The sequence below is a fragment of the Phymastichus coffea genome, unplaced genomic scaffold (assembly GCF_024137745.1).
Source record: "Phymastichus coffea isolate CEN01 unplaced genomic scaffold, Cenicafe_Pcof_1.1 PCOF00012, whole genome shotgun sequence".
Classification (NCBI taxonomy): Eukaryota; Metazoa; Arthropoda; class Insecta; order Hymenoptera; family Eulophidae; genus Phymastichus; species Phymastichus coffea.
In genome coordinates, this window is record NW_026706823.1 from 3051837 (window position 1) to 3065705 (window position 13869).

Sequence of the window (13869 nt, forward strand, 5' to 3'; positions counted from 1 at the left end):
GCCTTGGCTTAAAACTTATGTAGATTTGAATACAGAAAAAAGAAAACAAGCTAAAAATGAATTTGAAAAGTTATTCTATAAACTCATGATTAATGCAGTATACGGAAAGACTATGGAGGATGAAAGGAAACGAAAAGACGTTAAATTAATTAGTGCATGGAGTGGTAGATATGGAGCAGAAGCACGGATCGCACAACCCAACTTTCATAGTAGTTCAATCTTTGATGAAAATTTAGTAGCAATACAGTTATCATGGACGTCTATTAGTAATAAAAAACCAATATATATTGGACTTTGTGTGCTAGATCTCTCAAAAACATTAGTATATGACTTCCACTATGGCTACATAAAAGAAAGACTACCTCATAAAGCAAAATTACTTTATACTGATGCAGATAGCTTCGTATATGAATTTAAAGATGTTGATATATATGAAATAATGAAAGAAGATATCAATAAATTTGATACATCAGATTACTCAGAAAATAATCAGTTTAATATGCCGTTAGTTAATAAAAAGGTTCTCGGTATTATGAAAGATGAATGCAATGGTAATATTATGAGAGAATTCATTGGACTTCGAAGTAAAATGTATAGTATACTAATAGAAAACCATCAAGCATTAAAGAAAGCAAAAGGCGTAAAAACACATACTGTCATAAAAACAATAGATCATGAAGTTTTTCGAAACTGTTTATTGGATTTAGAAATTATTAGGCGTGAGCAATGTAATATACGAAGTGTATTGCATCAAGTAAGAACAGAAAGAGTGCAGAAAGTAGCACTAAGTCCATATGATGATAAACGATGTATATTCGATAAAAATCCTGATACCCTTCCATGGGGTCATTACAAAACTATTGAAACGTCAAAGCTTAAAATCAAGACTGCGGAACAACACAGGAAAAGAAAGATCATAGAAATGGAAGAAAATCCTCAAGAAAGTTGTAAGCTTCCTCTAACCTCCGACAGAAGTCGCTTAGAACAGAGTAGTAATAGTGGGGAGGAAGAAGGCTCAGTTAGGAAAAGACTAAGGACAGAATAGTGAGAGAGTGGGGACAACGGTAGAGTGGGGGACAACGGCAAACATGGCGACTGAAGTCTGAGGAGTATGGGCAATGGAATCATATGAGAAATTACTCAAGTGGGGATAAGGCGAAAAGAGAGGGAAATTACGGCGGCTCGAGTTCTCAGAGACGGGACGCATGGTACAAAACGGAGAACACACCTCAGTCCGTCGCAGTTATTCAGCAGTAGGTTGAAGCAACAGCAGTAGTCTCTCTTCCTAGTTCTCCTATTAGACTTCTAGATTTTCTCTTAAAAGTAAGTTTCTTGTATACTAGTAGCTCTCTAACTATAGTATATATCCTAGTAGTATTAATTATTGATTGATTTTTTGTTATTGTAGAATGGACTTTTCATCAATTAATAAAATAGCCAAATCGGCATTCTTACCAAGAAAAACGATGGCACAATTAGAAAATAACTGTACCTACATGATAACGAATATAAGATGGCTTAATACTCGTTATGGATTTAGTGTAGTTATAACAGTAGACGACGAATTCGAAATATTTCTACCTAAACGAGTAAGCTTAGCGTTAGAAAAAGATGAAGATATGCTGAAAAAATTATTCGAGGCTATGAAAAGAAAGGAGTTGTTTATTTACCATCGAGAAGGCTCGAATTTTGAATTTAAAAATTAATCTAGCATAATATGTAAATGTATAAATAGTAAATAAATTTATATTTAAAATTTCAATTATCTCTTTAATCCTAATTTAATTCCTTCAAATCCTTTTTTTTTTTTTTGGAGAGATTGAAGTAATTACTTATGCGTTCTTTCTGCCGAGTTTCGACTTAGTGTAAAGGTCTCATAAGCAATGTTAGTAGTGGAAGCACCTCACAGGTGAGAGCGATGGTTGGGGCTCTCACCACTCCCTAACAAAAAATAAGAAAGAGAGAAGGGGGGGGGGCGATTTCGGCGGCTCGAAAAGCGAAGTAGTGGGGTTATATTCTAAAATATCGATGAGATGTTAATAGGAATACCATTCTGTTCGAAGCATTGGTAAGAAGAAGAAGAAGTAGTAGTAGTAGAAGCTTAGCCATGCCAGCTATAAGAGACAACAGGAGATCTCACTCCTCTTCTAAGCATGTATGGTTTGCGAAGAATGTTAAAATACATCATCTTCCATACGAAGAAAAAGACTCTAGAAAAGGTATTTGGGAGCAAATAGCATGAGATCACGAACGTTTCCAAAGACGTATTGCTGAATTGAATAAAGTTATATCACGAGTATTACTCAAGAAACGTATATTGATGATGAATAGAATGCTTGGTCCTATATTAGAAAATCATCACACTATATATATGTTAAATAAAATGGAAATCTAATTTCAAGTAGAGGGAGGCGGATGTGGCGGCTCGAAAACTAAAGTAGTGGGGAAAGGTTTTAAAAGAGCTGTGAGCCTCGAAGAGCTTCATTCTGCCTCAAGAATCGAGTAGTAGCAGTAATAGCAGTAGTAGCAGTAGTAGCAGTAGTAGCAGCAGCAGCAGCAGTAACAGCAGTAACAGTACAAACAGCAGTGAGAGCAGTAGTAGAAGTAGTAGTAGTAGAAGTAGTATTAGAAGAAGAATACGTAACATTCTAGATTTCTGTACCTACAGCAGGATGAATTTTGAAATGTTGAATAACATTGGAATGAAGCTTTTCGATATACTTCCTGAAAAAAGTCATTATGAATTGCATGAAGATGAGAATTATCTAATAACATTCATGAGACAAGATGAATCTCGAATTATTCTTGAACTCGATTGTGAGTTCGAAATTGTTCTACCGGATCGAATGTCAAGAGCGATAATTCATCATTTGGATCTTTTTATTTATCTTTCTGATAGAGTACAAAAATATGCATTATTTATTCAATATTATGGATGTGATCGATTTCAATTTAATATTAAGTAAATGTATTTGTATATCTTATTAGATCTCAATAAAGATTGTATTATATAAATTTATTTTCTGGAGAGGTAAATGAGTCATTAGTGTTTCTATTAAAGCAGGTTTCGACTTGTCTTAATGGACTCACTAGTGTCTAATATAAAAAATGAAAGTACCTCACAGGTAAGAGCGAAGGTTGGGGCTCTTATTCTTAAAATAAAAAAAAACAATGTAATATTTATAAATGAAAATAATTATTTATTTAAATACAAGCTAGATACATATAAATTTATATTTGTAATTCATTGTTGTATAGTCTCCTTATTTATCCAAGAATTGTGAGTATTATCAAAGCCAAGCCATTTTACATAGACTTCATTACCCCGTCTTCTGAGAATTTTTCCTACAAGATAAATATCAGGATACAAAGCTTTCTGTAGTTCTTGCTCATAAAATCCTCCAACAATGGGATTTTCTTGATAATCTAGTAGGTGATATGTTACAGGTTTAGTTCTCGAAATACGATGAATAGTAAAAATTTCTGTAGACCAATTAGGCGTATATCCTTTTTCAAAAACGTGTTTAGACTTGCTTACTCGCACTTTATCTCCTACCTGGAATTTCGGTTTTTTGAAAAGACGATGATCGTAAGAGAATCGTGTCAAGACCTGCATTTCATTTTCTTTAGTCACGTCTTTAGGCTTCATATTTATTATACGATGTTTTCGATTATTATAAGATTCTATTAAACTGGGGAGAAAGTCAATCCACTTATAATTTCCCATTAAACTGAATTTTTTCCACATAATATTTTTTAGTGTTCGATTGAAACGTTCACAAATTGATGCTTTAAGATTGCTATAAGTAGAATAAAGGTTTATTTTATATTTTTTCATTAAACTTTGAAAATTTGTATTGTAGAACTCTTTGCCTCTATCCACTTGGAGATTTTTAGGAATGCGTCCCTTTTTTAATACAGACTCCATTGCGTTAGTGACATCTGTAGCAGTTTTCTGTTTTACTGGAACTCCCCAAGCATATTTAGAGAACGTATCTATAATAGTTAATAGATAGCGAAAACCTTTATTCTCTCTAGAATAGCTTTGCATCTCAACAAGATCAGCTTGCCACGTCTCATCTATTCCACGTATATCGACTTTTCGACGAGGATAGTTTCGACGTGCTGGTTTATGTAACTCATCCACCACTCTTTGATGTTTCATTTTTTCAATCTATTTGTTATAATTGAATGAAAAGTCAGACGGCGTAATCCTTATTTCTTTCTCCTTATTATCATTATAATTATTCGTTTGTAAATATTGAATCGCTTCTCCATACGATCGTAATTGTGTTCTTATTATATTTAAAGATTTTTTAAGATTATTTATTGTAGTCGTAAGCGTATCGACGTTAGCTTTACTAGTTTTTTGCAGATTATTTATCGTAGTCGTAAGCGTAGCGACGTTAGCTTCAATAGTTTTTTGCAACGTTCGTAAGTTTACAGCATCGTTACTCTCCTGAGGATCGGCTATATAACAAATTCTTTTGTCAATCGCGTCGTATTGTCCGTCTTTAGTGATATTATACCCTATACCAGGAGGACCTTGATTACCCTCCTTTTTTTTCAATGTACGTCCAAACACATCAACACTCATTTTATTAGTGAGGAATATTTAGAATTGTCTTAATATATATAGCCAGCTTCACGTACTTCTTCAATGATTGAATGAATTTCATTAATATGACTAGGATTACCAGCGGTTTGTTCGGCGATAAGCAATCTCAATCGATCAACGAGCTCGTTTGGATCATCCCAATATACATAATCAAATAATGTTCCTTTTCTTGCTATTTTATAGTTAGGAAAAAGACCTCTTCCATCAATAGTCAATTTTCGCTTCTTAGCACTACCACTTAAAGATAAATTTGGACCAATATACTTTTTGAATTTATTTACACGCTTATTGCGTTATTCTCCATTTGTTTCATATCTCTTACGATGAGCGTTAGTGATTTCAAGAATTTTTATATAATTTTCAATATCTGATGAACTGATTAATTTAGAATTAGGTTCTTTACGAAAGAGAAGTTCCATTAATCCAGGCGTCTTGCTGAATGCTTTATCATTCACAGTCACATTATCGTTTTGGAAAGAAATTGGAGAATTGCCTATGACATATGTATTTTCATGCAAGCGAACGCCAAATGTCTTCTCTAAATTACTTTTCTGTTGCGGTTCATGCAATAGTCGAATATAGTTTCCTACAATCGAGTCATCCAATAGCTGTTTTTGTTGTTTTGAACTAACATTGTCTAAATTTATTGCAGTCCTATCAAGTGTTGATTCACTAGTCTTACTAAATTCGTCTTCATCACCATCATCAGTAATAGAATTAGCGGATTCAAATGTAGAATCAAGCGGATATAATGTTGAATTTAAGTCATTAATAGTACTATTGAAATATCGAGATTTATAGGGAGTGTCAGCTGTTGTTTTTGACTTGAACAACAGCGAGCTATCAGACCGCTCACACCTCAGAACATTCAATTCCTGAAAAGCTTGAGACTAGAAGTCGTCGAAAATCGTGGAAGAAAATATTGTGCATATTAGTGTGTTGTATAAAACAACAACAACAATATGGAGGGAATTCTAGACATTCATTCAGCTGTCGCTTTCGATGAGTCTATAGCTCATTATAAAGTTCATGCGCATCAGCCTTATTCATTATCATATTTCAATAATATCGATGAAATTCATATAGCAATTCAACATCAAGATTTATCTCTGCTTCCATCGAGCAGTATGATTCATATTTGTGGTAGGTTAACCAAGCCGGACGGTACTACGCCAGTGGAGAACACTTTATTAGTCAACAACGCCCTCTGTCATTTGTTCGAGGAAATACGATATGAAATAAATGCTATTGAAATTGATAAAGTGAAAAATGTAGGCTTAACAACTCTAATGAAAAATTGGCTTTCACTCAATCCATGTCAGAGCTCTATCTCTGAAAATGCCGGTTGGAATGGTAATAACAATGAAGTTTTAATATGTAATGCTCTAGGTTTTTTTGATTTTACTATACCTCTCAGTATGTTGATGGGCTTTGCTGAAGATTATCGGAAAATTGTAGTCAATGTCAAGCATGAACTTATTCTCACAAGATCAAGAGATGATTTGAATGCTATTTTGTGTGCTCCAATAGGCAATCCTGCTGCTTCAGAAAAAACAAAAATTACTTTAACTAAGTTTGAATGGTTGATGCCATATGTGATGGTTGCAGACAAAGAAAAAATCAAATTACTCAATCAGATCGGACGAGATCGTGCAATTACAATGAGTTATCGTACTTGGGAAATGTATGAGTATCCAAAATTACCACGTACATCAAAGCATGTTTGGAGTGTTAAGACTTCCAATCAATTGGAAAAGCCTCGCTTTGTTATTTTAGCTTTTCAAACTAAACGTAAAAGTTCGGCGAGTGTTAATTCTAGTAATTTTGATCATTGTAATATTAGTATTGTGAAGCTATTCCTCAATTCACAATGCTATCCTTATGGAAATCTCAATTTGAATATCAATCAAAATCAGTATGCTGTTCTCTACGATATGTATACTAATTTTCAAAACGCTTATTATGGTAAAGAAAACGAGCCGTTACTCAATAAAAAAGATTTCATTAATAAAGTGCCGCTAATAGTTATAGACTGCTCCAAACAAAATGAAACATTAAAAAGCGCGCAGGTCGATGTTTGCCTAGAATTTGAAACTCGGACTGATTTTCCTGAAGATACTGCAGCCTACTGCTTAATATTACACGATCGTATTGTACAATATAACCCGATTAGTGGTGATGTTAAAAAATTAGTTTGAAATTAACAAGACATTATGTAATCAATGTATACAATGCTGTTCAATAAAAAAGAAAATAAATTATATATATATTGTTGGAATTTAATAAAAACTACCTATAACCATACTATATAGTATCTATGACGCCCTATACTTTCGATTGGTGAGGTATGGTGACTATGGCGCCCTCTACTTTCGAATAGTGAGGTATAGGCTTTGTATAGAACAAACACGTGCCTCTACTCTCATAACGGTTTTGGGAACTAATAGAGTTCACATTAACTTCAGCATCTTTTCAAATGGATTTCGTAATAGATTTTCAAGGCTTTCAAAGTTTAAACGAGACTTTTGTTTGTAAAGAACTCGCATATCTACCATTAGATATAGATACTATTCCAACTGTGTTTTTCTTCGAACCACCATATCATTGGTTTCAACTTCCTATCAAGTATCGAAAAGTGAATCATTTCTTAGAAACGTGTCATCATGGTTTATTATGGAGATCCGGTCTTATTCCATATAAAAATTTAGCACGTGTACTAAACGATCATTTAAATAATTCTAGAAATATTTATGTAAAAGGATTAACAAAGAAACAATGATTACAAAAAATTTTACCTGAAAAGTAAGTATTTTTATTTATTTATTTTTTTGTTAGAAATTAAAATCATTATTAATTAAAAATTTTTTTCCTTTTTTAGAAAAATTTTAGAACTTGAAAGCGAGATGAGATGTCCGCCAATGAGCGCATTACCTTACCCATTAGAAACAATATGTACATATCATTATAATAAACCAGATAACTTTGTATGTGCCGTTACAAATCCACAAAGATTGTTTTCATGGATAAAAGCTAGACTGAAGCAATCTGAAATGGAAGGTATTGATGAAGTGGACAATATTACATATAAAAATTCAACTCAATATTTCAATATAGCGATGTCAACTACTGAAAATAAAGATTATAGACAGACTGTATTATATTCAATGTATAGTTGAATGAACAATAAATTAATAATTAAACGAGAATTCTATAAGTTTTATTAATTAATATTCGAATAAAATCAACTGTGAGGTTGAAAGGTTCCCGAAATCTAATGAAAATACTATAGCGCTTGCTTAGAGAAAGAGATAGATAGATAGATAGATAAGAATTTATTCACCGTGATGGCAAAACATAAAATACAATAATATATAAATATATACAGTAATTGTCACAGCTTTCAGTAAGTTTACATTATGCCGTACCGGCATCATATTTCATCACAGTTCGATTACAATTGTAGTTCCTCAGTCAATAAATAAAATTATGATTGTAGTTATTACGTTAAAATAGATAGACTAGGATTTGACTAGTTCACAGTTCAATATTCCAGAGGAAACAATAATTCTTATCACTACAGTCAAGCTTGCTTATCTTAAAACTAGTAATGCAGTCAAAAGTTTAGGCTAGTTTTCGTCATACAGACACAAAACAGCACAAAAAATAAATAAATAAATATAATTCACTACAAACACGTAAATAAATAACTGTACAAATATTTATACAGTAACTAATAGAAATAAAAATACTCCAGTGGTACCACCCTACGCCCTCAATGACGCAAAGTATCCGCGCGCCCCCCTCTTAAAGCTGCAAGCTCCCTCTTGCACCTCAACTCCAGGCAAGACCTCAGCGTAAATGTCATTGACATGTTTATTAATTCCAAACATGATAGCTTTGGTCTTGCCCGCGTTCAGGCGCAGATCCGAATCCCGGGCCCAGTTCGCCACCAATCTCGCAGCCTCCGTCAGCATTCGGATGCCCTTCGTCAATTCATTTTTATGTATATGCAGATAAATCTGCAAGTCATCCGCATAGAAGAGGTATGAAACCTCATGTCCGCGGAGCACATCTTTCAGATCGCCGACATACAGACAGAACAAGAGCGGTCCCAGCACCGAGCCCTGTGGAACCCCCAGATTCGTCTCCCGCCACTCTGAGCTCCCACCCCCAGCAGTAACCCTTTGCGAACGACCACCGAGGTAGGACCTCAGCCATTGGAGAGCAGAACCAGAGAAACCAAGAGCACGGAGCTTGCGCAAAAGTCTCGAGGGTGATATAGTGTCGAACGCCTTGCTGAAATCGAATAACAGCAAGAGCATCACCATCCTTTTGTCAACTCCCATTCGGATGTCATCCGTCAACTTTAATAACGCTGTCTGAGTACTGTGGCCCCGCCTAAAGCCGGCCTGGAGAGGATCAAAAAGATTTTCTCTATTCAGATACTCCGTGATCTGGTCATGGGCAAGCTTCTCGAGAACCTTTGAAAGAAAGCAAAGCAAAGCTATCGGACGAAAGTCCGAGGCCGAGGAAGGGGCGTTGTTCTTCCTCAGGGCAATCAGCTGTGCCCGCTTCCAGGCTCCCGGGAACTCCCCCTTAGCAAATGAGGAATTAAATATTGACCTCAGGTGCTCACCTATGACTGGAAGAGCCTTCACCACCACCCCATGGGGAATCCCGTCCACGCCGCTCGCTTGTGATGTAAAATGGGAGACAGCTAGGATGACGTCATTAATGCCAACAGGTTTGAAGGCAAAGCCTCGCTCATCCACGACATCAACTCCAATCATCCCACTATCTATATCCTCAAGCGGCGAGGCCGAAACCCCAGCGAAGTGGTCATTCAGCTCGTCCAAGGTAAACCCATGAAGGCCATCCCCACCCGCCCCTGGCAAGAGGCCGAGGTTCCGCATTTCCTTCCAAATATTTTTACCTTCATCAAGAGCGCTAGACAGATGATTTTGAAGGAAATTAACGCGCTCCTGTTCCAAACGAACGTCGACCTCCCTACTAAGCCTACGAGACTCCTCTAAGACATCCGCCCGCCCAGTACGCTTATAGCGTCTCCGCGAGGCATCACGTCTGTCGACGAGCCTCCTCAGCTCTGGACCAAACCAAGGAGCATACTTTTTCCTAAGGCATATTGTCTTCTCAGGTGCAAATTTATTTATGGCCTCAGTTAAATTATGGTTGAGGCATTCCAGCGCTCCCTCCAAATCCGACTCAACAGCGCCAACAGATGTCCAATCGCAGCGTGTCAAGAAGTCTAAAAGCATATCCGGGTGAATGCCACGAAAGCTGCGATAGGTAAAGCTACCCGCCGAAGGAGAAGGCACACGGATGTCAATCATGACCTCTATAACCGCGTGCTTACCAAATTCGGGGAGCAATTCGTTCTTCTGGTCCATGATCGTGTCACATGCGTCGGTCAATCCATGTGTGGGAATCACCCACGTGATGAGTCGGGCCATGCCGAACCAAACTCAGCGACAACTCCCCACCCAAACGCGAGATGGAGAGAGCATCATCCGAGCCCGAACTCATATCGGCATTGAGATCACCCATGATGATCTTATGACTGAAATCACCACAGAGATCCCTCAACACCTCAAAAAGATCCGAGCCCTGCTGCAGAGGCACCCTAGGCGGGCGATAGATGACGCCGATAAGCACCGGAGATAGAGAGAGAGAGAGAGAAGCATATAACTTACCAAGCTATATGCTACCCTTTCTCCAAGGGCCCACATGTCCTACTATCGAAGGAGAGAGAGAGAGAGAGAGAGGGAGCAGCATCCTAACTATACAGCTTATACGTCTAGCAAGCTAGAGACGTTACCCCCTCTCCAAGGGCTATACGACGCACGCTCCTAGCAAGCAGCAAGAGACGTTACCTCCTCTCCAAGGGCTATACTATGCACGCTCCTAGCAAGCAGCTAGAGACGCCACCCCCTCTCCGTGAGCCTAGACTCAGCCAGCATAAGCTTACTAACAAAGCACCCTACTATCGGAGGAGAGTGAGAGAGAGAGAGAGACACTTTTTTATTATATAATTTATTAATTTTTTTATTTATTTATATAATTATTAAATATAATATTACAATTATTTATTTACATGATGTTTTTTTTTTAATTTTTTTTTACCGTATGGTTTGGAAGGTTGTGTTGGCCTTCCAACCATTCCGGGATACATTATATTTACAGTTTCTATTTTTTTCATTTTTATTTTACGCTTGTTGGTGGCGGTGGTAGTGGTGGTGGTGGCGGTGGTAGTGGTGGTGGTGGCGGTGGTAGTAGTGGTGGTGGCGGTGACGGTGGCAGCAGTGGTGGTGATGGTGAAGGCATTGGTGGTAGTGGTGGCGGTAGTAGTGGTGGTGGTGATGTCAGCGGCAGTAGACTTGACCCTTGTAAGGGTATTTTCAATACTACATAAGGACTCTCGAGCAACATCGTTTATCTGAAAAAAAAAATAATAATTTTTAAAATGTTAATTTTATAATTAATGATATGATTAATAAAAAAAATTATACCTTAAAAAATTTTTTTTTTGGGGGTAACGACGCAAAGGGATTTCTTCTTTTCCTCGCTGTTTCCACCATCACCTTTTCCGTTGCAGACTTTTCGGCTGCAGCCCTTTCGACTCTTTGGGCATCAGCCCGCTGTCTTGCCGAGCGCTCAGAAAAATCCAATATCTGCTGCAACTAAAAACAAACAAATATTTATATATTTCTAGGAAGCAAATTATAAAAAGTAAAATTTCTTACCTCAATCACTCCCTGCAGCAGCTGGCCAATCCTCAGTTTTTGAGCAGGATCAACCATGATTGAATGAAGCTGAAAAATACAATATATAAGACTATAATAATTAAAAATAAATATATAATAAAATTACTTACGATTGATAAAATTGCTAATAATAGATGATAAAATGTTGCTGTCGGAATGCCCGCCAGCAGGTTTGGAGGAGTCTAAAAAAAGATATATAAATTAAATTATAATATTAATATAAAGATTGCTTTTTTTTACTTACATTCGCCATGAATACGATCATAGCATTTAATGTTCGAATAATTTCCAATGAATTCATGATGCACTTTTTTAATCACTTAACTTTACTCACTTTTTAAGAAGTCTTCTCTTGGAGACCTAGTCTACTAATGAAAGATTTTCTGAAAATGAAGACGTTTTTATTTCGTTCCTCCCAAAAATTTCCTACTCTCGAAGCTCCATTCAAAAATAGTGAAAGTATTGTTTTTAAACGGAAGAGGTAATAAATTTAGTTTTAGTTGCTCAGTATGCGATTCGTAATTAAGATACAAGATAACTTCAAAAGAAAAAAAGGTACAAGGGCATGTTGGAGGATGTTAACGCAACTAAACAAGGCTAACTCAAAAACCTTATCTCTAAGGCAAAAAAAAAGCAATAAAATGACTAACAGACGTCATTAAGATTACTCTATCTCCAATCACCTGCTGCGTACATACTTTCGATCGCATCTTCATTGAAAAAGGAACATCGAATGCGTTTTAACCCTCAGCATGAGGTAAAGCGTTATTGGAGAAAGTACAAGCTGGTGTGGGTGGTCGAAAGTTTCCTAAATTATATGTGTGGCCCTGAAAAAGGATAGTGCACGCTGCTAGAACGCATCTTCATTTAAAAAGGAACATCGGTTATGCTTTAGACTCTTAGCAACGACTGCTACAGCAACCTACCTTAACAACCTCTGTAGGTGGGTGGGAGAGTGGGTGAATGGGGGGGGGGCACTGTCGAAGGGCCCACTAGCTTCTGTCTCAGGACATACGCATATACCTTATGCATTGGCGGCGCATCTTCAATGCATAAGCTACATCGATTACCTTTTAGGTACTCAGCGGGAGGTGTCAAAGGTACATCAAATACCTTCTAGACACTCAGCATGGGGTCTCACTCTGTCGAAGGGGCCCCATAGCGCCCTACTATCGAAGGAGAGCGAGAGAGAGGGATAGAGAGAGAGAGAGAGAGAACAGCATCCGCACTATACGGTGTACGCGCCTAGCAAGCTAGAGACGCTACCCCCTCTCCGAGGGTCCACATTCAGCCAGCATAAGCATATAGTTTACCAAACACCCTACCGACTTCTACAGCATCCTACCTTAACAACCTCTGTGGGTGGGCGGGTGGGTGGGTGAAGAGCCCTACAATCGAAGGAGAGCGAGAGAGAGGGATAGAGAGAGAGAGAGAGAGAGAGAGAGAGAGAGAGAGAGAGACAGAGACAGAGAGAGAGAGAGAGAGAGAGAGAGAGACAGAGAGAGAGAGAGAGAGAGAGAGAACAGCATCCTCACTATACGGCGTACGCACCTAGCAAGCTAGAGACGCTACCCCCTCTCCGAGGGTCCACACTCAGCCAGCATAAGCATATAGTTTACCAAACACCCTACCGACTTCTACGGCATCCTACTTTAACAACCTCTGTGGGTGGGTGGGTGAAGTGTCCTACTATCGAAGGAGAGGGGGGGGAGACTGGCCCCCTCGAAGGGGCCCTCTGGCACGCGGGAGGTGTCGAACGAACATCAAATGCAACACTCAGCATGGGGTCTCACCTTATCGCGATTAAAAGGTGTCACTACCTTCACACCTTCATCGGGCGGCTCCTTTGTGTCCCAGAACATACACGTATCCTTATACATTGGCGGCATCCTTTGTCGGCTCCTTTTGTCCCAGAACATACATTGCTTATCTACTTGAATCAATGACGAAATTTATTCCTTTGAAGATCTCGAAAGACTCAATTCTCGTACTAACTTTCCCATAGAATGATCGGCACTCTTAGAAATAGTAGTGAGAAAACTGTCAGATATATCTACTGATATTAAATATTCATATAAAATTCAAACTACTTAATAAAATGATTGAAATTTTCCCCATTGTTTTTGGCACTGGATTAATGGCTTCCTGTAGGATTGATAGAAAACTCTTTTTGCAAAAATTTCAGACCTTTAGACATTCAGAGGGACCAAAAAACGCGAAGAATTTTTAGTTTGAGATATTTCAGCTCCAGATAGCTAGCGAAACCAGCCAGGCGATAACAAATTTGCTTGAAAAAGAGCTATAGACACAATTATTTTAAAGACTTTTGTCGCGATACTCAAGTTTTTGAAACGTTTTTAATGCTTAACATTCATTTAAAAAGAATAATAGACTAAAAAAATTTATTTTATTGATTTTACGTTCCTCCGTGCTTCTGAATTCTCACAAATTTTTATAAATTAATTGGAA

At 37.4% G+C, this 13869-nt stretch overlaps 1 protein-coding gene and 1 long non-coding RNA gene across 3 annotated transcripts in view; both read right to left on the reverse strand.

Annotated features, from left to right (window-relative positions):
* Window positions 1-13869, reverse strand: part of LOC131672620 (double-stranded RNA-specific editase Adar-like) — a 623043-nt gene that overhangs the window by 71167 nt on the left and 538007 nt on the right. The gene's annotated exons all lie outside the window — the stretch shown is intronic.
* Window positions 11282-11556, reverse strand: LOC131672644 (uncharacterized). The gene is made up of 3 exons (XR_009302636.1): window positions 11511-11556; window positions 11380-11448; window positions 11282-11316 (listed from the first exon to the last, which is right to left on the reverse strand). It is a non-coding gene; the product is annotated as an uncharacterized LOC131672644 (long non-coding RNA).